Source organism: Buteo buteo, chromosome 10 (genome assembly GCF_964188355.1).
Source record: "Buteo buteo chromosome 10, bButBut1.hap1.1, whole genome shotgun sequence".
NCBI classification, from domain to species: Eukaryota; Metazoa; Chordata; class Aves; order Accipitriformes; family Accipitridae; genus Buteo; species Buteo buteo.
In genome coordinates, this window is record NC_134180.1 from 39,786,076 (window position 1) to 39,808,372 (window position 22,297).

Consider the following 22,297-nt stretch of genomic DNA (forward strand, 5'->3'; position numbering starts at 1 on the left):
TTGTAAACGTACGTGAACTCCACTCCTTCAAAATAAGCAAGATACAGTTCTGTCATATGCTAAGAATTCTTCTACAGCTTGTATTAGTGTCTTAAAAGCATCAGTGATCAATCAGAATTATCACAGGAGGGGATTCAGAATTATGTCAGGTTTTTGAATGCTTAGAAATATGTAAGCCTTTGTACTACAAAACGAATGGGCTGTTCAAAAAAGGATACATAATATATTCATCTGCACATACACATGCTCTTGATAGGGAGAATTAGGCCAGCAGATAACACCTTTGACCAGTTTATTAACAGACCATTACACTGTTTCACAAGTTACTAGTTAAATATAGAATTATTCAGTGAAGAGAAAGGGAGGCCCTGGGTAGTAACACATTATACCCATAACAGCAACTGTTTCTTTTCTGTACTGTGACTCTTTCCTAATCTGTTTTTCAGGCTGTATTTTTGAAATAATATAGGGTACACTGTAGCATAGCCTCTAAGGCTACAACAACAAAATGTAATAGTCTTCTTTAACTTCAAAAAGGTAACATGTGAGATAAAAATGTAAAAAGGTAGCATGTGAGATCGGAGGTGTGAGGGTCAATAAGACTGTTCTCTGCACACCAAAACTCAAGAGTTTCTCATTCCTAAGTGTGGTATATTGTTACAAAACTGTAAGACAGACCCCATTAGTGATTCCTACTTTTATAGAAAAGGTTTTATGTGTCTTATATATTACATATATTACATATATAATATATATTAATATCTTTTTCATAAGCTTTAAAACAATCTTTAAAGAAGTGGAGAGAACAAACATCCTTGATTCATTCATGCAAAACAGCTGCATACCACAACCAGACTCCTACGCTCACAAGCATGCAGTTCTCCTGTGCCTAGTTCAATACTCCACAGGTAAGTTAGATCTTCTCCCAGCTGTAGTAGCCATTTACACAGTATTTGCTCCTCAGAATGAGTGACCGTAAGTTCTCTAGCTCCAAGCTCTTTTCGGAGCACTGCAGACATACTGAGCTGCCGCACCATGATTAAGAAGTTTCACTCTCACATCACTGCATGGAGGTGCATTAAGAATCATCACAAGTTATTACTAGCATCTCACCAAAACACTACACTAGCATTTTTCATTTAAAGAAAATTTATTTTAAAAAAGCACTGCTACAAGTTGCAAGGCATTTCTGTCTCCCATGTCTACTTCTCAAGCTTTTATTACAATGATGAAGAATATACGTAGTAGATTAATATTTAGAACTTTACTCTTCTACTTGCATCACCCTTATAAATTGTTCTCCTATTAATTAGCTATTTGATCTCAACATATTAGAACCAGCACAAAAAAATACATTGTTCTCTGTACTGTTCTGTAACCTATGTGCTTGTCTTCTGCTAAAAGCTTCTCTTTAAAGTACTATTATTAATTGTCAAGCATTTGAACTGTTCCTCCAGACATCATCCCCCATACTTTCAAGACAGGCGGACAAGATTTTCTCCACTTTTTGCAACTGAAGTACAAGCTAAAGTACTTCTGAATACACAATTCATTCTATTTAGCACTGCGCTCTCCCTAATGCATCCACTGTAGCCAACTTCTTACAGGAAGCAATTGCTGGAACAATTAGGACTCTCATAAGGACTTAACAAGATTAATATACACTATGTTGTCATGTCTGCATCTCATCTCATGCAGTGATACTAAAATGTTAAGATGCAGTCCAAGAGAAGTACGCCAGCAGTAACCAAAACCTGTATAACAATCTTCTGTAACTCTAGGCTGAATTTTTTCATATTTTATTAATGTGAAAACTAAAGAGCTGTTATGAACTACTTCTATTCTTGTTGATTATAACTTAAGATTATGTTGTTCTTTTTACCTAACACCTGCAACATTCATGTCTGAAATGGGAAACAATCCTCAGAGATCCTGTTTCCAGTCTGTCTGTTTTTTCCAGTTGTCCTAGTTTCAGCTGGGATAGAGTTAACTGTCTTCCCAGTAGCTGGTAGGGTGCTATGTTTTGAGTTCAGTATGCAAAGAATGTTGATACACTGATGTTTTCAGTTATTGCTAAGTAGTGTTTAGACTAAAGTCAAGGATTTTTCAGCTTCTCATGCCCAGCCAGCGAGAAGGCTGGAGGGGCACAAGAAGTTGGCACAGGACACAGCCAGGGCACCTGATCCAAACTGGCCAACGGGCTATTCCATACCATGGGAAGTCCCATCTAGTATAGAAACTGGGGAGTGGGGGCAGGAATCGCCGCTCGGGGACAGGCTGGGTGTCGATCGGTGGGTGGTGAGCAATTGCACTGCAGATCATTTGTACATTCCAATCCTTTTATTACTACTGTTGTCATTTTATTAGTGTTATCATTATCATTATTAGTTTCTTCTTTTCTGTTCTATTAAACCATTCTTATCTCAACCCACAAGTTTTACTTCTTTTCCTGATTTTCTCCCCCATCCCACTGGATGCGGGGGAGTGAGTGAGCGGCTGTGTGGTGCTTAGTTGCTGGCTGGGGTTAAACCATGACACCAGTATTGTTTGAATACACAACAGTAACCCTACACTGACCTCCAGAATGTTTTTTGGAGAAGAAACCATACATACTCTAATTTCTTAGAAACCAGCACAATTCCTGGTGGTTTCTTGATGCCTGTTTCTCCTAACAAATCAAACCCTAGACAGTCTTGGAAAAATCCTATGTTAGTCTCTCTCATGAAAATATATGTCCACATATGAAAATGAAATACATTCACCAGCATTGAACATAAAAGTACTTCTCTTTAATAAATAAATAAATAAATCACTGTGAAGCAGCTAAAGATAATACAGCATAGTCCACCAAAATGAGGGAAAAAACCCTCAGACATAGACCATTACAGACATTAAAATTGATATTATAGCTGCATTACTCATTGTCCACGTGCAAATTATGTACATACTTCCAGCCACAAAGAAGAAAATCAACACTGTATTCATCAAGAAATGTATTCCTGTGTTATTGGACCCACAAAACAAATGACATCTACCTGTACTATTTTCCTTCTCTGTACTGTACGTCTTACCATCTCCACCAAAAGGTTCCATCTAAAAATACTGATTAGCAGAATCAGCCACCCACAATGTTTACGGGTCATCTGCAATCTGTTCTTTGAACTAAAGATGATCTTTGCCATAAAGAACAGTTAGTTCTCTACATAGGCTTGAGCAATATTTTGAAGTTTGATGCACATGATCTGCTCCTCTGGATTTTTGCTGTCTGGAAAAAGCAAGGCAGCTAGAGTTCAGTGACTGAGAATAGAATTCTTCTCAACTAAATTTTAGCTGTCAGGACTGGTCATCTTGTATAAGCTAATGAACTAGGCTTCTTCTACAAAGAACGATAAGTGACAGAATCAACCGATGGAGAGTCTTCTCTCTGCCATCTCTTCACCTTATCCAAGAGCCCAACAGAACAAATTATGCAAGAATTCAAAAGGGACAACCACATGTAAGTAGCTTGTTGAATCAACAGTCCTGCCACAAAAAACGAAGCTGCAAACAGAGAGCTCCTTTATGAAAATCAATTGCTGTTCTTTGTCAAGCCCAAAATCGGGAGTGCTGAAGTCTCAGACCTGCTTTGCGGCTGTGGCAGAGTTATTTTTCTAGTGTTGTTTCACAGCATAAAGAGGATTTCATGTCCTCTCCAGGATCATCCTGCACTGAAATCCAGAAACTAAAGCTTGGCACAGTGGGATTCACTCAATAATAATTCTCACTTTTCTCTGAGGATCTGTATGCACCAAAATCAATTAACATTTGCTACAAATGTAACATAGCAACAGCAGACAAGCCCTCATTTGATGTAAACCAGTATAGTTCTGATTTTAAAGAACTTTACCAAATTTCATCAGCTGTAATTCTCACACAGTGCTTTTGAATAGCTCACTCTATCACTAGGGAGTTAAGGATCATAAAATTTGAGTGCCAGGAACAGTAAGTGGTCAATTCAATTTGTTATCCTCTTTAGGACTTCTCAAACATTTTATTTCTCTTGTTTTCAGAAGGAAGAAAAATGGGTCTGAATATATAAAAACTATCACACAGGGATGGTGGGCGGAAAACTGTCCTGAAGCCACAATCTGAGATTTGATTACTTCAGCAGCCACAAAAAACCATTCATAAAATAATCTTTTTTAAACTCACTGACATTTTTTTTTTTACTGTTTTTAGACTTGAGCAAACTGCCAACATGCTGTGTGAAGTAGCACTTCCTGTTGATTTGTTTTGTATTAATTATAGCATAATTAAAAGGGGGAGTCTTTACTGCAATCAACTACCAGGTGTTTTGAAACAATAAACAGGGGCATTAACATTTCCAGATGATACTGCCAGTGTTACTGTGGCACACTGACCAGATTTTAAACTGCATGCACATTTAGGGAAGAAAATCCTAGTATGGGAAAACCTTAATTATATTAAAAAAGAAAAGAAAAAAAACCCCAGCTACTGGGACAACCCTTGGTATTAGTGGTACAGCTGCTACAGATAAGACATGAACATCTAATAGGTCATCTAATCTTGCCATTAAAAGGTTTGAATTTGCTAATATACTTCAGAGTTTGAAGAAAACTGACATAAAAGTCAGTAACAATAAAACTAACTTAACTATTTTGTTACATAAAGGAATGAAAGGGAAAATTGAAATATTTATAAATTAAATATTAATAAAATTCACTGCATTGACTATTGATGAACTAAATAGCAGTACAGTTTCATGAATATCAGCTGGACTGCATTAAAGTTTAAAAGTACTTTGTTTTTTTCCTAATTACCTTTATGCTTGGCTTAATTAAGTAGCTAGTTGGAAATTCCAGCCCAGAATCCTCTATTTGCAGCAATGCACTGAAGTCCATGCTATCAGTGCACTAGCAGCCCATCACCATTAACTTCAAGAGCTAGCAAAGTTCAAGGAAGCAGAGTCTCCTACACCACCACAGCCACAAGCAAAATACGATATGTTAAAAATTATTTGGTTGGTAAAGGTTACAAAAAGAAATCAAAAAGAAGATAAAACTGAAATTCTTCACGCTAACTACCTGTTAAGAATACCCACCATCGTAAATACAGAGTAAGTTTTTCTTTCCTCCCATCAATACTGACAGATTACTGTGAGAGAATTAAAGGAAAGGTATGAACTCAATAAGGGGAGAATTCAAGTGACCTACTACATGTTAATCTGGCAAAAAGCACATGCCAATTGAACTGTTACGGCCAGTCTCCAGGCAGAGACTGACAGGTCTTGGAAATGCTGTCAAATTACTAACACACTGTCTGCTTCTGCATGAGCACTGAATCCTGCCGGCTTGGATCTCTTCATTCTGGCTTCATCTCAGGAACCACCTGAGGCACGTGAATAAATCCAATGAAGGTGAAGCAAGTTGAGTTGTTCTTTTTCTTTGCCATTTTAGCATACTTTATTAAGAGCTGCATCTCAAGTATCTAGGAACCGAAATGAAACTTTTTTTTTGTATGATGTACAGACATCTCTTACAGTTTTCCCCCTCAGTTACTTTAAGTACTGAAAAAAATTTGTAATTATTTAGGTTGAGAAATTACCAATATGATGCCTGCTATTCTTTAAGTAACCAATCTGTCAACAGGTTAGAAGACAGTTATGTAAAAGAAAAATGAGAAATGTGCATTACATCAATAGGATTCCCAGTAATTCAAGTTCTTCATTTTCAAATGGGCATATTTAAAGCCTTTGCTTTTCCAAATTCTAAATGTGAAGCTACAAATGTCAATAATCTCATTTAAACATTTCAATTGATTGATAAAATTAATTTTGGTAGGTACAACTAAGACCACCATATGTTTAAGAAGCTACTTTATGCTGTGCATTAGTATGTCAACTTTTAACCAAAAGCAGTTGTTATGAGTGCAGGTATGAAATCAGATGACCAGATACAATGAAAAAGAAATTTTCCCATGACTTGAATATAGTAACACTGCAAAATCCACTGCAACTTTGAAACTTCTTGCGCTTATTGGAAAGCAGCCATTTCAAATCATATAGTACTATTTAAAAGTTCTATCAACTGACATTCTTAATACCCATTATTGTTCAGTATGCAATTTTTTTCCATTTAAAAAAAATTATTTTAAAGTTTTGTAACCGATCACCTTCAGACTGTGGATTTTCTTCCTAGTTAAGTATGTTCAGAATCTTAAAGACAGCCAGAAGATAAAAACTCTTTTGGTTTCAAGTATCATTAACATGGGCTAAGAACACTATACAGCACATTATTCTGTTCTCTCTCTCATGTTGACCACACACAGTCCAAGAAAAGTGCAGCTTCATACAATTTGTTCCACAGCTGAAAAAGAAGATCTTTCTTATTTTGCAGAGACCTAAAACAAGAAGAGTCACTCAGTGACTGTCTAACCTACTAACTCACTAATCACTCACCCATTCTAAAGGTGTGTTTACGTTCAGCTGGCCTAAAATGAAAGTGGAGGGGAAGACACATCCCTAGCTGGAAAGCCAAAAGGCTTTGAATACTACATTTTAAAAGGGAAGAGATACACTTTTAAGCAAAAAAGCAACTGCTGTCAGAAGAGGTTTAAGCAAAACCTCCCTGAATGACACTGAGTAAGCCTAAAAGACCTGCAGCTGGGATACCTACTCTAAGAGCAAAGAACTGTTTTCAGGTAACTGTTGCTATGATCTTGAATTTCTGCAGACCCACAGCTTTCCTAAGCTTTCCAAGAATAAAACTGTGCAGGTTTAAAAAGTTTTTCCACAACATAAACATACGTAGACAGATTGATAAGCTTCAGAGTGTATCTTTGGACCTTACACAGATAGACTGATGGGTCCTACTACCTAGAGAATAACACCAGAAAAGGGATTTGCACACCAGGAATTGCTTTAAGAGGCCACAACTGCAGTGCCTGGATGCTAATCAGCTCCCAATTAGCTTCAAAGCATGCTGGCCCCAACAAATACATTCAGTACCACTTATCATCAGCAACCCTGCAAAGATGAAGTGCAGCAGTCACCCACAGCAAAGCACACCTACCAGTATCCCTATCACGCTGATGACAAAGATACTTATACTGCTTTTTGCTACAAAGAGCATTCTGGGGAGATTCCAGCTCCATCTTTAGTACTACTGGGAGGACTTTGTATTAGAGGACTCCTGATTACCCTCAGTACTAAACAATGATATACTCACATTCAGGTATGAATAATTCTACCAGCCTTAGTATTACGTCTTGATTGTCTGCCTTTTCACAAATGTCCTCTAAATGTAATTTTCCGGTAACTACTCACAGAAAAAGCACCTACTAAAACCACAGGGACATTGCCTAACATCTAAATCTGAAGTTTTGCAAGACAGCAATATGCCTGCTAAAAGAAAACAAAACGGCAAGCACACATGCACAATAGGATTATTTGATTCAATACAATGTAAATTAGGTCAGACTCCTCTTTGGAGGATTCTGTGTCAAGAACTAGGTGGTCCACTAAATTTCTATTCATTTGCCTTCAGGCTTGGGGAATTGCAAAGACTCTCAAGAAACTGATGCTATTCTTCTACCCACAAGAGTAATCACTATTGGGGGGGGTGGGGTGTTGGAAATCTCTCAGTGTAACCACCTGACAATATCTGAAGACCTGAGAAATCTTTACGTAATAAAAAGTGCAGCTAATAAGTCTTTGCCCATATATAACACATACATACATGTATCCATGGACACTAATACACAAAATTCAATACAAAAAAAAAACGCAAGTGCTTTTGTGTACTTAGGTATTACACTGCCCTATTTTTTTACATTGTATATATCCTTAAGAAAAGTAACAATTTATGCATCCTCATTAAACCAACAGTAATGGAATGACAGGAGAAGCACTATCTGTAGAAAGTGCAAAGGATTACAGGCTGACAACTCTGCTCTGAGCCTGGTCCCCAGCAGGCTTCTCCTGCTCAGGAACACTGCATTTTTAAAAGCTTACCCACAGTTATCACCCTTTCTGATTCTATAAGCAACTGAAGTAAATCTTCACGCCTCCAAGGGCCATAAGACCACGCCAACTACTTCACATATCTAAGAAGAGGACTGAGTCAGCACAAGATGTGACAAGTAGCCCTTCAGCAGTCCTGTTGCTCCACTGTGGACAGATCTGGTTAGGACATGCAGCTGAGTCTAAAGAGCTACTCCTGGCTAGCTGCTTCCCCACAGCTGGGGACATGACAGCCTACAGCCTCTGCACCTGCACAGACACACAACTGGTCATCCCAGGGCATGAGCTTCACTCTAACTCCTCAGAAAGCAATTTACTGATTAAGAGACAATGCTGACAGGTCTCTCTCCGATCTGGTTCTTCAAAATGGCACACATCTTGAAACAGATCCACCACTGAAAATCGGTTGCACAGACCCCACCGTAACCAGCAAGGCTCATGCTAGCAGATTCTGACACGATTTCTGTGTGTGACTGAACCACTGAAAATACAGACAGTTAGGGACTTCTCACTACAATCATTTTCACACAAATTCTTACAAAGTTTGTTGCTTAAACAATTGAAAGCTCTTTGCAAACAGAAGAATGGGAAGTTTCATACTGAACAGTTAAAACCAGTGAACATTTCTTATACCTGTAACACTTGAAAATGTGTTTGATGGCTGTGTAAGATGAGGTTGCACACAGTAAACATGGTTAGCTTTTCTGTAACTTCCAATATTGGGTTTACTCACTTTTTCTAAGTTGTGACAATTCTGCTGCCTTTAAACAGAAATGGAAGACTGATTCATGGATGAAATTCTTAAACCGCCACCATGAAATGTAGTTTTGCTGTTGCTACACTGGGTAAAAACTAGCGTTAAGGGCAAAATACACAGTTGCAGATTCTCTATGCGACAAGTCAAAGTATGAAAGTGTTTAAATCTGATTAATTACTTGGTTTAGAATATATGCTTTTCATTCTGCTGTATCAAAATACTCATAATAAAACAGTGCAGCTGATGAAGTCAAGCACTCCCTTACAAAGGCTGGCAAATTTGCAGAACAGCACTTGAGGTTCAGATTAGTAAAATCCTAATGAGTATCTACTCTAATACCCATGTAATTGCATAGAATGCATTTGCAAGTGGTACAATTTAAAAAAAAAAAAGAAAGAAAGAAAGAAAGAAAAAAAAACCCACAACACTGGCACAATTGAAGTCCAGACTGTGATTTTAGTGTCAGTTTAAGAGACTTAAGTTCTGGAAGAATGAAGATCCCTGTTCAACCAAAGAAAGGAAGAACTGTAATAGAGATTTCCAATTCTTTCCCACATCACAATATGCTTCAATCTAGTGCTGCAAGTACCGATGTACCAAATACTCAATTTCATCGTTTTTGTCCCAGACACCACAACTGCTTTCATATTTTATCCAATGACTGCTTTATCAGAAGTGCCCACCTCTTCCTGCACACTGTACAAGGAGCTGGGTGCCCAGCACAGGCTCCTGAAACACTCTCTTGGAACTACATACGTAAACATTGCTGCTGCTGCACTACACGTTGCAAGGCTTTACACTTCCTTTCGGGAGCCAGCACCTGGCATCTCTGTGCCTCATCTTCCTACCTATAAAAACAGGATAGTACATGACTGACTTCATCTCACAAATCCTTCGTACAGATAACTGCTTTAAAGGTAGAACTAGTACTGCAAGAACGAAGCCACAGAAGAGCTGAAGGCAAGCACCACTGAAATAACACCTAATAGTACAGGACATATGAGAGACCATGTAATAACATACTTTTATTCCTAAGTAATTGGCTGAGCAAACGCATTGTGATCCAGCAACTCTGATTAATTTTGCAAGAATGCTCGGGTAGTGTTTACAAAAATCAAGTCATTACCTTGACTAAACATTGACTTGGACAGTTAACTTTAACCATCAAGACCTTGACCAAATATTGACTGGGAAAGTTAATTTGATCTATAAAGTCTAGAAAATCTTGGTCCTCTTTACTAGTATTTGCTATCACTTTAAAATGTAAACACAATTGTAAAAATAGAGATTCTCCCACCTAATCAATATTTAACTGAGTAGCTTAACTGTTCCTAAACTCAACACAACTATCTTGCAAAATCTGAAATCCAAAATATTTAAAAGAAAATGGGTCTGTTACGGATGAGAGGGAAAGGTCAGTCTTCCTGTGTTTTGCTCAAGCAAGAACCTCTCAAAAGTATTAAAAAAGAATCACAAGGTTTATGGTTTAAAATTATTTTGATACATATATGCAGGGGTCTTCCAATGTGTATTTAAAAAAACCTGTGCCTTGCCCAAAGAACCAAGCAGGCTGACCACCAGGACAGTGTGTTCATTCTGGTACCTCTACTTTTGAAGCCCTAGTAGCAGCTACTTCAAGTCTACATCCTCCACTACTGGTGTCACTTCATCATGTGAGGCCACAGGTCAAAGGACATACACAGGGTCTTTCACTAGCTGAGCTAAAAAAAGAAGAAAAAGAAGAAAATCAATTTCAATCCTCCTAAGATGAAACCACTGATGTGTGCAGTCACTAAAGTCCCGAAGGTAATCCTACAAGAAAACATGATGGTGTCCTCCATCACTGTGCTGAGATACTGTTAAAGTGCAGCAAAACCACCTATGAGATATAGTCCAAGATCAGCATCTGTATCAAAACACTCCAAACAATAAATCTGAACTTCTAGACCAATGTGAATACTGCGTTTTAAATGTGTAATGAAACAAAGTGGTAATGACAAAGGGGCAAGGAATTTTACAATTCAGGAAGGCGTTATGTATGTAGCTATAGAAATAAACAATGACTGTGAATCCAGCACTAATTCCACCTACAGTTTCATTTGAAGAGTTTGAAAGCACTGTTTAGCTTTGTGCCTTAATTCCTTTTTTAATGTATCAGCTGCCTTTAGCACACTCAATGAAACATAGCTTAAGGGCAAATATAAAAGATATAAATCTCAAATAGGAGTAGAAATATCAAACTAACTGGTAAAAACTTGCTCTTCCATTATTTTTGAGTATAGCAGTAAGGAACAGATTGATACCGGCGTTATGGGGGGGTAGGGAGGAGAATGAAAGAACAATAAACAATACAATCATCAGTAGTTTAACACAGCACTGTGTCTTGCAACGGAAACATACTGTGAAACAGCTTGCAAGATAAGCTTCATCAACGATAAGTAATTTTTATTCCGTTTGAGTGGTTGAAAACAATAAACATGATTAAATGCTTCAGACGTGCATTCAGAATTTAGACAAATGGCAGAGTTCCAAGGACTTTGCTTTTAAAACTACTTTGGGGAAAGACCTAAAAATTAAATTAACCGGTTTGAAATGTACAATAAAACAGAAGTTCATAGGGAAATTAAAAACTTTCCGCTCATCTGCAAGCTCCACGACTGTCCAAATCAGAAACAAGTTTTGTTATTTACTGTTCAGATGAATACTGGTCCCAGTTCCCCACCCCACTATTTTACCATTCATAGAGGCGTTTGACATGTGCCAGTCATGAGTATGAGCTCCCGTGGTGCGAAACACCCTGCAAAACACAAAAGAAAGAGGTGGCTCTGGCTCCTGGAGAGTTTACAGTCCCGTGCTTGTCCTGCCAGTCCTTGCAGGATCTGTCACGACTGTCCTGATCCAGGCTGGCAGCGAGCCCCTGCGCGCACCTTCCCGCGGACGGCAGCCGAGGAGCAGCGCGTTTTGAACTTCAGCTAATTCAAGGGTGCCTGTCAAGACGGTCCTGGTGACTCGGTGGCCGCGCTCAGGCACAAAAAAGCACCCGAAACATTCAGATAGGGTTTGTTTTTTTTTTTTTTTGTCGTTCTTCCCAAAGTAAGCGCCGTAAAGGCGAGGCGCGTGAACCCACAGCCCCCACACCGCAACTCTCCGCTTCACACCCACTTCCTTGGCCGCCCACCGCTGGAAGGCGGGGGCCGGGGCGGGGGGAGCTCCTCGCCGAGGACCAGCCGCCGGCTCCCGCGGAGGGCCTGTGGCCCAAGCACCGCGCTGCCGAGGAGCTCCCCCGGCTCGGGAGGGCGAGCTGGCGTCCCGCCGCCGGCCAGCGGCCCCTCAGCTCCAGGCGCCATTTCCCCGCCGCTCCTCAGCGCGGCGTCTGCCGCCCCCGCTGCACCTTCCCGGGGAAGGCAGCGACGGCGCAGCCCAGCCCGCCGCCGGGCTCCCTGCCGGGTGGGAGCGACGTGGGGGGGGGAGCCGGGCCCGCTGCCCGGCGGCCCTGACAGGCAGCGGGGGGACGCCTTCCTCCCGCCCCCTCCCCCCGGCTTCGCGCCGCGGGAAGCGGGGCACAGCCGCGACCGAAGGTGCAATCGGCGCTTCCAGCTGGCGGGCGGCGGCGGCTGAAGCTACTGGGAGCGGAGCGGCTGCACGCCCAGCCCGGGCAGCCCCGCGGACCCCCCGGCACGGCGCGGCTCTCACGGCCGGGGGGGGGGGGGGGGGGTCGCGGCGGTGGAAATCCCGCAGCCGCATCGCGCCTGTGGGTCCCTCTTCGATTTTTTTTTTTTTTTTTTCCTTGCCCCCGCCAGGGGACAGTGCGTCCGGGCTGGTGGGGGGTGTGAGAGAGAGACCGCCTCTACCCCGCGACTCGGCTGTGAGAAGGAAAGCCGCGCACCCCGCTCCCCTCCAAACCGGCAAGTTCCCGCGACTCGCAGGAGGTTTCAGCCCTTTCCCCGCTCCGGGTGACGGGAGAGAGCTGGGGAGGGGGGGGGAAGAAACACGGGCAAAAAAAAAACTTCCTCCGGAGAGCAGCCGCCCTCCCCTGCCCGCTGCGGGGAGAGGGGCTTCTCCCCTCACACGAGGGACCAACGCACCCCGCCGCCGGGCACCCCGGGGCGCAGCCGCCCGCCCCGCTCGCTGCCCCCCCAGCCGCACCTGCCGCCTCGCCCGAAGATCGGGCACTCACACACCCCCCTCCCCGGCCGCCGAAGGGAGAAGGGAGCCGGCGCCCTCACCTGCCCCAGCGAGCCCTCTCCTCCTCGCGTTCCTCTGCTCCCCATCGTGGGCGCAGCAGCTGCTGTTATTCCTTAGGATACACATGGCTCGCCCATGCTGGGAGAGCCGCCTTCCCGCGTTGCCTGCCCTCTCCGGCCCCCGCCAGTGCGGCGCTGAGGCCAGAGGGAGGGGAAAAGGGGAGGTGTGTGGCGGAGGAAAGCTGCTGCTGAGGGGTCGGTCTCCTCCTCCTCCTCCTCCTCCTCTCCCAGGGCTGGGAATCTCGGCGCCGTTGGTGCAGCTGGGCAGGGAGAAGGCGGACGGCCGGGGCGGGATGGGAGCCGGAGCGGGGGGGGGGGGGGTTGGCTGGGCTCTTCCCGCTCAGGGCGGGGGGGGAGGACGGCGCGCCCGCTCGCCCCCAACCTGTCCCTCGCCTCGGGGGCAACCGTGGTGTGAGGGAGCGGCTGGCGGCCCCGCCGCCCAACTCCCCTCAGCGCCGCCCTGCCCCTTCACGGCCGCCCGGCTCCCGCCTCACCGCGCTGGAGCCGCGGCCAGGGCAGCGGTCACCTAGGGGTGTCGGCGAAAGGGGCTTCCCCGTCAGGGGGGGGTGGAGGAGGGCGGTTAGTCAGTCAGTCAGTCAGTCAGGGCGGGAGAGCGGCCCGCCGGCCCCTGCCCACGCGTGAAACCCGGCCGCGGCGCCGCGAACACGGTCTCTCCCCCCCCTACCCCGCCCCGGCCCGGCCCTTCCTCACAGCCGCGGGGCTCCGGGCCCGCAGGGGAGCGGCCGTGGCCAGGCTGGCCCCCCACCCGGGAGCTGGTGGCCCACGGCCCGTGTGGTGCACGCTGAGGGGGGGCGGTGGGGGGGGGGGTATCGGGGGGCCGTCAGACTGCTGCTAGTGTGGTGTTTTTCTCATGGCTTCTCCCAGTCACCCATGAAAATTTAATGAGGCATTTAGGGCTGTTACCTTCAGAGTCAATGGAGGAAGCATATTTAGCCTAATGCACTTGCTGCCGAGCCAATAGGTCTATTGCAGGCAGATCAGAAGTCATAGAGAGACTCTCCTTTCAACACAAAATTCACGACCCATTAAACTTATTCTGTGATAACAGCTTCTTTACAAACGGAGACCCACAGAGAACGGAGTCTGTCATGCACTTCCTGAAAGGATTTACATACAGAAGAGAAGTACATTCGCGAGGTTATTGCTATTTCACTAGTATTATCTCCAATCAAGGCATAAAAGTAGCTCTGCTCTAGCTAACTGAAGTAAATGACTAAAAGAAAAGCTTTTTTTCAGCCTCCAGATAGATCTCATTCGCCTCCCGGGTCTGAGTGGCAGCGTCTCCTTTGGCTGACAGGGAAGAGGGCTCAAACCATTACAGAGCATCCGATCTGATCAGAAATTACGAGCGAGATGTTAATGCCGGGCACGCAAATACCTAACTGCTGATATGCACTCTTCGAGATGACAGTCAAGGAGCATCACCAAGACGCCCACAAGGTAGAAAGATGTCCACAGGTTATTTTACCTCCAACTGACAGGCAGGAGATCTGAACCAATGTGGCAACGTGCTTAACGGGGCAGGGAGCACCCATCCAAGAGCAGAGGGAAAGGCTGAGCAAACAGATTTATTGAAAGTGCGTGCAAAGATCTGGTAACATTCTCAAACATTTTCAGTTTCATCTTCCTCAATTATTCTTTCCATAGCACATTAGGTACTAAGCATAAAAGATAAAGTAATCTAATAACCTTTATGACTTAACAAAAACGTACTTCAAAAGTCATACCACATTTATAGAAGTAGTTGATGGAATGGTGACTTTTACTATAGATCTGTTTTCTTTAATTCCATTTATTACAGAAATGAAAGGCGGGATTATCAATTGAACCCACTTATTCTAATGTGGATTAAAAAAATCAAGTCCTAGTAGTAAACTTAATTGCAGCAATATTTCCTATTGCTGAGAATTTCGCCATCTCAGGAAGACAAAGAACTTAAGAAAAAAATAAAGTAACAGAAGTCAGCCTTCCATTAGGAAATGATACGACAGTATCCTCTAGATGACCTGTGGCTATGCTTGCCTATAAGTATTAAGTCCAATATAATGTGGTGATCCTCAGTTCCCAAAAGGCATATTTTTCTGTTGGGGAAACAGTAAATGAAGTGCTCTACACCCCTGCCCACTACACTATAAAATGAAGTTGCATTTGCCATGTTGCCGGCCTCCCTGAGGTCCTGCAGTTTACAGGAAGGGTCCTAGCTCTTGACTAAGAAGAGAAGGAACTTTGAATAAGTGTAAACTTTATTCCCATTTCTGAAATTTATGGATGCAAGTCACACTTGCTAACAATATTTTTTAAATATAGAAGACTGTACTAGCTCAGAGCTTGTAATATGAATGCAAATGAACTTGTAATTATACAATGCAATTTTCTACTTTTAAAAAAAAACTATGAAAATAGAACAGACCTGAAGAGCAATATGAACTGCAGTTCTTCATTGTGTTCCTTCATTATGCAGGAGTTGCCATAAGCAATCTGCTCTGTTTTAATGTAAAATATTTTTTAGGCCATAACTTTGCAACACAAATTCTCACATGAGAACATTTATATGGTCACAGTTCCTCGTCCCTAGTGAAAAACATGACCAAGATGCAAAAGAGCAAGAAATTTGGTGTAATGATTGGCATAGCTTTCTTTTGTCTTTATCTGTAAAGCTTATTTAAAGTCAGCATTCCTATATTCTCCTTTCTGATGATGTACTATATCATCACAGATTAAGTGATAAACCATTAAGAGTTGTTTATTAAGAACTGTAGGCCAAAGATGTCATTTCCACTAATCACTAACCAGCTAGAGGAGCTGAAGATAGGAACCTAAAAAAGTAGTTCTCTAAACTATTTTTCCAGTGTGTTGAATAGTTACCTCTGCAGCACTCAGTCCCTTAGTACTTGCTAAAACAGCTGAAGGGAAAGTAGTACTATCTTCTTAATTCTTGATTAGATTTGAGCTAACAGGACAATGATCATAAGCTATTTATGTGTTCTGGTACACGTTGGTTGAGATAGGGATGAATTTAATGTTACAACCAAGAGCACTGCATAAAATGTTTAAAGAATTGCCTCAAAATAACATTAAAAGATCCACTACTGATACCTGCACACCTGGATTTTAAGTAATTTGTTATACTACCCAATTTACAATAGGAACTGCAGTTGCTAGTAAACCGCTATAAGAAGTGCCGCACAGAGCAAAAACGTTTACCTGGAAATAAGGGATAATTTGCAGCGTAATTATTGAAAGTGAATTCACTGATAATTCAGAGTCAAGTTTTCTGACCCCCTAAGAAAAGGTTACTCAAAAAACTTCCCGCTTTCACCTCATAGGCAAGTTAATCAGCATCAGCTAACCCTGGTTAGGCATACAAGCTAAGAATGGAGCTCGTTTCCTTTCAGAGCAGACCCAAATGAGGAACATTTGCTGCAAGATGGATCTCCAGAGCTTCCATTCCTAAAATCTGCTCTGCTGATGGAAATTTTTAGCGTTCTATTTGGCCAAGGAGAAGAAAGTTTTCTTTTATTTAATCCACTGGGTTTTGTCCAGCTGCAAGCCTATGTGTTTCTCACATGAAATGCTAAGATAGTATCCACACTGTAAAACTAGAATCATCTTGCAGAAATGGTAAATCACTAGGCCATAAAACCTGTAAGGTTATTCTCAGTGCACATGTGTAACAACTATTAGTATTAATGAGAATTGGACATTCTCTGAGGTGGAATATAGGTGTTATTTTCATTAAACTAATTCATATATCTCAAGCTGTGGTAATTATAAAGGGCTACCAAACAATGTTACAGAGAAATTTTGGGCATTGTTCAAGAATGAACTTCAGGTGGTGCTTTAAAAGAATCTAGCAGCAAAAGATATTTGCTACACTTTACTTGATTCAAGTGTGATTTTTGGAGTGGGTATTCAAATATTTGAAAAGAGAATCAGCCATTATTTCTTCTATTAAAGTCTTACTAAAATACAGCACAATGTGCAGACCATCCCTTGCCAATCGAGCTCTCAAAATGTTAGCTTCCTCACAAAACCAGTCTTCACATTTACTGATCTATATTGTAGCCCACAGCAGGATCATCTTGATCACTCTCAAGATACTCTACATTAATAGTTCCTCACACAAGAGTGGTTTCAGTCTAATAAGTTCCTCTAAGGCAATTAGGCACTGACTGAAAATAATACCTACTGCGTTATCAGTAGCTATGGTAGCCCATCTCTTACCATTGTAGCCACACAGTTAGCTCCTTAGCCATTCAGCAGAATTAATCACGATTTGGTATTCATCCTCTATTTTCTCAAATGGGAAGAAACTCAGCACTTTCAGTTCACTAGAGATCTATTATGGATATTTTCTCATCTACTTATACCTACTCAGCTGATAGGTGACTGAACAGAACATGTTGCTGAACTCTACTCTTGCCCATCAAAAAGATCTATGCAGAAGAATTGTGGTGATCCTTCATGGAAAATGAGAAGCCCCTCTATCTTCTGGCAGTGGCACATCAGGAAGAGGTTATGATAATTCTTCACCACACAGTGCAATCTGGTGAAACATGTATTATCCTGAAAAGTCCCAGATATCTCTTAAAAACCAGCAAGTAAAAATACTGAAAATGAAATTAAGTCTTGAAAGTTCCAGAGACTTATCACTGGTTTCTGAAGGTATACCTTTGTATGCTCCTACTGTATTTACAGCTTGGTCACAGAAGGGACTCTTCCTTTCGTGTATCGCAAAAAAGATGGCACGATCTTGTAGTTAGACATGCAAAAAGGGTTCAGGAGCTTGGTTCAAATCCCAGCTCTGTCACTGACTGGTTGTGTGACCTTGGATAAGCCAACTATACTTTTCTTAATGTCCATCTCTACACACAGGCCTACTATGAGACTTTCTCCACTAATATTTCGAAAGACCACAGAGACATGCAAGGATATATAACACTACACAGACAGTAACCATTGTTACATGTGACCATTCATTCCTTTTTCAGTCCCAGGAGGAAAAATAGAAAAAAGATCTTATTGTTGTGTCTGCTAGCTCCTGTTACTCTCCATCACATATTCAAAACATTACTGAACTAACCCTAATGAAATCTCTTTCCTCAACTTCAAATGAACAGCTCCAACATACATTCTAAGACTGCCCCTCTAAAATCTGTCTTCAAGTAGATGGTAGCAAGTAGGTGCCTGTCTTGCCAAATAATGGAATTTGCAAAAGCGCTGGAGATTATGAACCACATTATTTCCCAGATGCCCATAAAAGAGTCTGTGATTCTTCAAGTACAGCGATCAACTTCTTCACAAATCCAAACAGCTTCATATTTCAAATCCTTTTTGGCAAGGTGCATTTCCCTTCACAGCCAATTAACTGCAAACTAATTTAGAGTGGGTTTGCTTTTGCAAACATAAGTGTCAGGTTCCAACAGAGAATGTGTTGCTAAGAGCATGATATATGCACACATTCTGAATTCCATTGTTCTCTCATCCCCCCCCAGACATCACTGATGATCCACATAGAGAAATCTCTGAATTAAATAAGCTCTTTTCTAGGAAAAGTTCACAGATGAAGAAAATTTTCAGCATCTCTTATATACTGAAAGCCCACACGTTCCTTATTACTTTGGAAAGTATACTAGTTCAAACACACATAAACTGACAGCTAAGTGTATCTACTATGGAAAAATGTATATTTACTATAGAAAAATCTATTTACCCATGGAAAATACAGATCTGCTTTATAGAGAATTTTGAAATTTGCCTTTATTCTGAATTAGACAGTAAAAGGGGGTTTGGAGATTTTGTTTTAAACTGTCCACTTCTCCAAGAAGGAAGCTTATTGCAACTTGCTCTTAAGATGCAGTCTACTTTAACAAGTAGTCAACACGTATAAGCTCTCTGATTTGGACAGTGCTGCAAATTCTTTTTACTAAGTATGTATTTATCTTCATTATTTCTTCATTTTCAGATGTTAGCTTTACAATCAAAAACTTCAGACTCAGAGATCCCTAAAGATCTTGGCTGTTGTCATATTCCATGATTTTGACAGCAAAAGATCCACTTGCCATTGCAAAAATCATTTTTGTTAAAAAGAGACAGACAAGCATGATATTTAGGACTGCATTCCCCTCAATTTCTGCCAAAATAACAGGTATTCAGAATACAGCAATTGCATGTAGTGAATGTCCTCAACCAGTAAGGTTTGTCATTTCCTCTTATGTCACATTACATTTTCCTCTTTATATTTTCCTTTAAATATTTAGACAAAGCAGAGAGTTTTAAACATGTCATTGACACAAATAAATGTTTAAGCAGTCATTCTACCTTGGGTTCAGCTCTTGTCAGATCTGATAAGTTAAATATCACTGGATCTGGTCAGTAATTGGAGAGAAGACCTCTGAGGAAAACTCAAGTGCTGAAGTAAGTGGCACTAGTTATTCAGTAGGTGTTTTTCTTAACCTCAGACTCATCATGAAAAAATGCCCTCAGCATGGTATTATGAGCACTAGCTGAACAAGGCGTTTTCAAGTAAGATTTAATGTGTTATTTCTGTTAGGCATGCGAAAAGATTCCTAACAGTTTCCTTTGAAACTTGCTAAGCCCACTTTCAAGTTACTTGAGCCCACTGCTATGTAAAACTATCTTTGAAAGTATGAAATTGATTTTTAATCATTTTCCTTTTAATAATAATATATCTTAAAAATCTATTGTATAAATAGTAACTTGTACATTTCTTTGCCTTTACTATCTACGATCCTGACACTTCCTTTTACCCTCTCGTTATGTTTCTGAGTGTTCAGCCTCTCAGTCTAGCTCATGGGTACCAAAGCATAAATGTTTTCTTTTGCCATTTCAGAACCAACATCAGCATTTCCGAACCCAGATATAATCCCTCTTCAACAGCTGCTGATTATTGACTGATTTGCCACTGCTCCTTCATGACAGAAGTGGAACTGACACTGATGGGACCATCCCCAAAGCTCATCCACCCTTCAGGCTGTGGAGCACATTGAAGCCAAGGACTGAGGAATTATGTGAGGGTGGTTCACTTGCTTATGAACTCAAGACTTCCATGTATGTGGCTCAACAGTAAACAACTGCCAGGGCTAACACCTGCCGTTCAAGTACAAGATCTCTGCTTCTGGGACCCCTATGACACACCATGAAGTTAACATACAGGTAAAAGTAGCTCCTGGGATGTCCGTTTTCTCTTTGTCCAGCAAGGAGGCTGGACGGAGGTCCCAGTCCCCAGGCACTCTGCACAGTGAAGGTTTGCACAAGTCTGGAAACCTCAACTCTGGGCATGCCGGAGTTTATCCAAACATATTTGCCTAAGTTGATATTTCTGTAGTACATTTCAAAACTTGACAAATCATTACTTTCTGACGTGCGGTATTCATATTTTTTTTTCTCTTTAAGCTTTCCAGGCAGAAATGTAAATTGCAAGTGCCACCATAGCAACTCAATGCAAAAATACAAATCTTCAAATAACAATTTAAATGAAGGATGTTTGAAGTATTTTTATTTTGTAATAAATTTATAGGTGTCAACTAGATCAGGGCTTCATTTCTAAAGGGGTTTTACTGTCTATCTAAAAAGACAATCCTTCACTTGAAAGAGATTATAACATTAGCCTGACACAAAACACAGAGGTTTAACAAAACATCTCAAATGCATACTATTTTTCTATAGAAGAAAACTGTTTAATGGTACCTAAATGTTCCTAAATGGTACCTTAGGTTCCTAAATGTCTATGTCACTGGCTTTCCTGGCTTTCTTACTCACATTCAAAAGGAAATTATGACAGAACCAAGACAGAACCTATACAACCCAGTTTTGGAGTCCTCAGCCGCTGCCACAAAACCAGGGTAATTTCAAAGATGGTTAACAAATGGGATTTTTTAAAAGACTGATGGTTGTCATATGCTTAAGGCTCAGTTTGAAACTATGCAGCATATAGATAGAAGACATGACAGTTTTTCAGATATGTGGTTTCTCCGGCTAAGGTGGTATTTCTCCAAATCAGGATAACACTCAACAAACCAGAGAATACAATGGCACCCCTTCAACCCAATATGAGGGCCAAGTTCCAGTTTTACATGCTAAGCACGCACTATTGCAACTTTCAGAAGGCTTACTTTCACATATATTGTGCATCAAAGACTGAATCTGTATGCCAACCTCTAGCAAAACTGACAAAAACAGCAGCATCGGTATCCACAGAAGAAGTTACATGAAATCAAGGTTATGTACAGAATAAAAAAATCCAAGTTATTGTTAAGCTGAATAACCCATTCCTTTCTGATTCCTTCATTTCTCATCAACATCTGCCTAAGTGTATCTCCCTTTACAATGAAGTTCGTTTCCACAACATAAAAATAAATTGAACAAGAACACCAAGATGTTTGTCAGCTTTCAGAGCAGGGAAAAATCCATATACTTTAAAAAAACAAGGCTTTTGAACATGCAAGCATGTTCACTCTGGACTTCAAATACATCATAGACATGGTCTTTAGCAAGGAACAGAATCCAAATTTGATTAAATAGGTAACGGATTACAAAAGATCTATAGCATTACAAAAGATCTATAGCATTCAACTGAATGGTTACCTTCCATTGAAATGTAAGTGCTTGGGACTGACAAATGTCAATAAATAATACAGCTCAGGAGTGGGTGGTAAGCAAGACTAGATCCATCTGGCCTGTTGATGAGGAAGAAAGAGTGCTGTAAAACTCACAGCTACAGGAGTGTGACCAGGAACACATATGCAAGGGCGCATACTGGATGAGAAAATGGAAGCATGCAGCTTCCTCAGCCTCATGCCCTTATGTTAACTTCAGATCTGTAGTAACATATGCTCCAGTCCTGCATATCGCTGTCCATATTTGTGCTTGGTATATAATCTCCCGTGAAGACACGAGCATGGCTTGGATTGGAGAAAGTAGAGTTCACGGGAAAATCTGCTGAAATTAAACAGCACCAGTAAATGAAACTAGAAGTTCCTAACATTTGTGTCCAGGTAGCCATAAATCCACCTTCCCGCTTTTCCTATTCTATTAACATCTTCCTTTTCTAATCCATGAGGGTTTTTGCAGTTTGTCTGACACACCTACTCACTGCTTTGCCTCTAACATAGTCTGGAAAATGAACCCCTCTCTCTATAGAACACTAATTTGCTACACCTTTAGAAGATTATTTGCATTGAGCTCAGGAAGCATTTTCTGTGTGTTTTGATGAGCCATCAACTATTTCAGATA

The 22,297-nt window shown here is 41.4% G+C and overlaps 1 protein-coding gene and 1 long non-coding RNA gene across 3 annotated transcripts in view; one reads left to right on the forward strand and one right to left on the reverse strand.

The window, feature by feature from the left end:
* DAB1 (DAB adaptor protein 1) overlaps positions 1 to 11,576 on the reverse strand; it is a 164,945-nt gene extending 153,369 nt beyond the window's left edge. Inside the window, exon 1 of the mRNA XM_075037198.1 lies at positions 11,513 to 11,576. The gene's annotated coding sequence lies outside the window, so the exon portion shown is untranslated. The remainder of the gene's footprint in view (positions 1 to 11,512) is intronic.
* A 773-nt stretch (positions 11,577 to 12,349) lies between these two features.
* Positions 12,350 to 21,318, forward strand: LOC142035266 (uncharacterized). Of its 2 annotated transcripts, XR_012651843.1 has the most exons (4): positions 12,350 to 12,682; positions 14,091 to 14,179; positions 14,279 to 14,482; positions 19,896 to 21,318. It is a non-coding gene; the product is annotated as an uncharacterized LOC142035266 (long non-coding RNA). The 2 variants fall into 2 exon arrangements; XR_012651842.1 differs by having other exon boundaries at positions 14,091 to 14,482.
* The last annotated feature ends 979 nt before the right edge of the window (positions 21,319 to 22,297 follow it).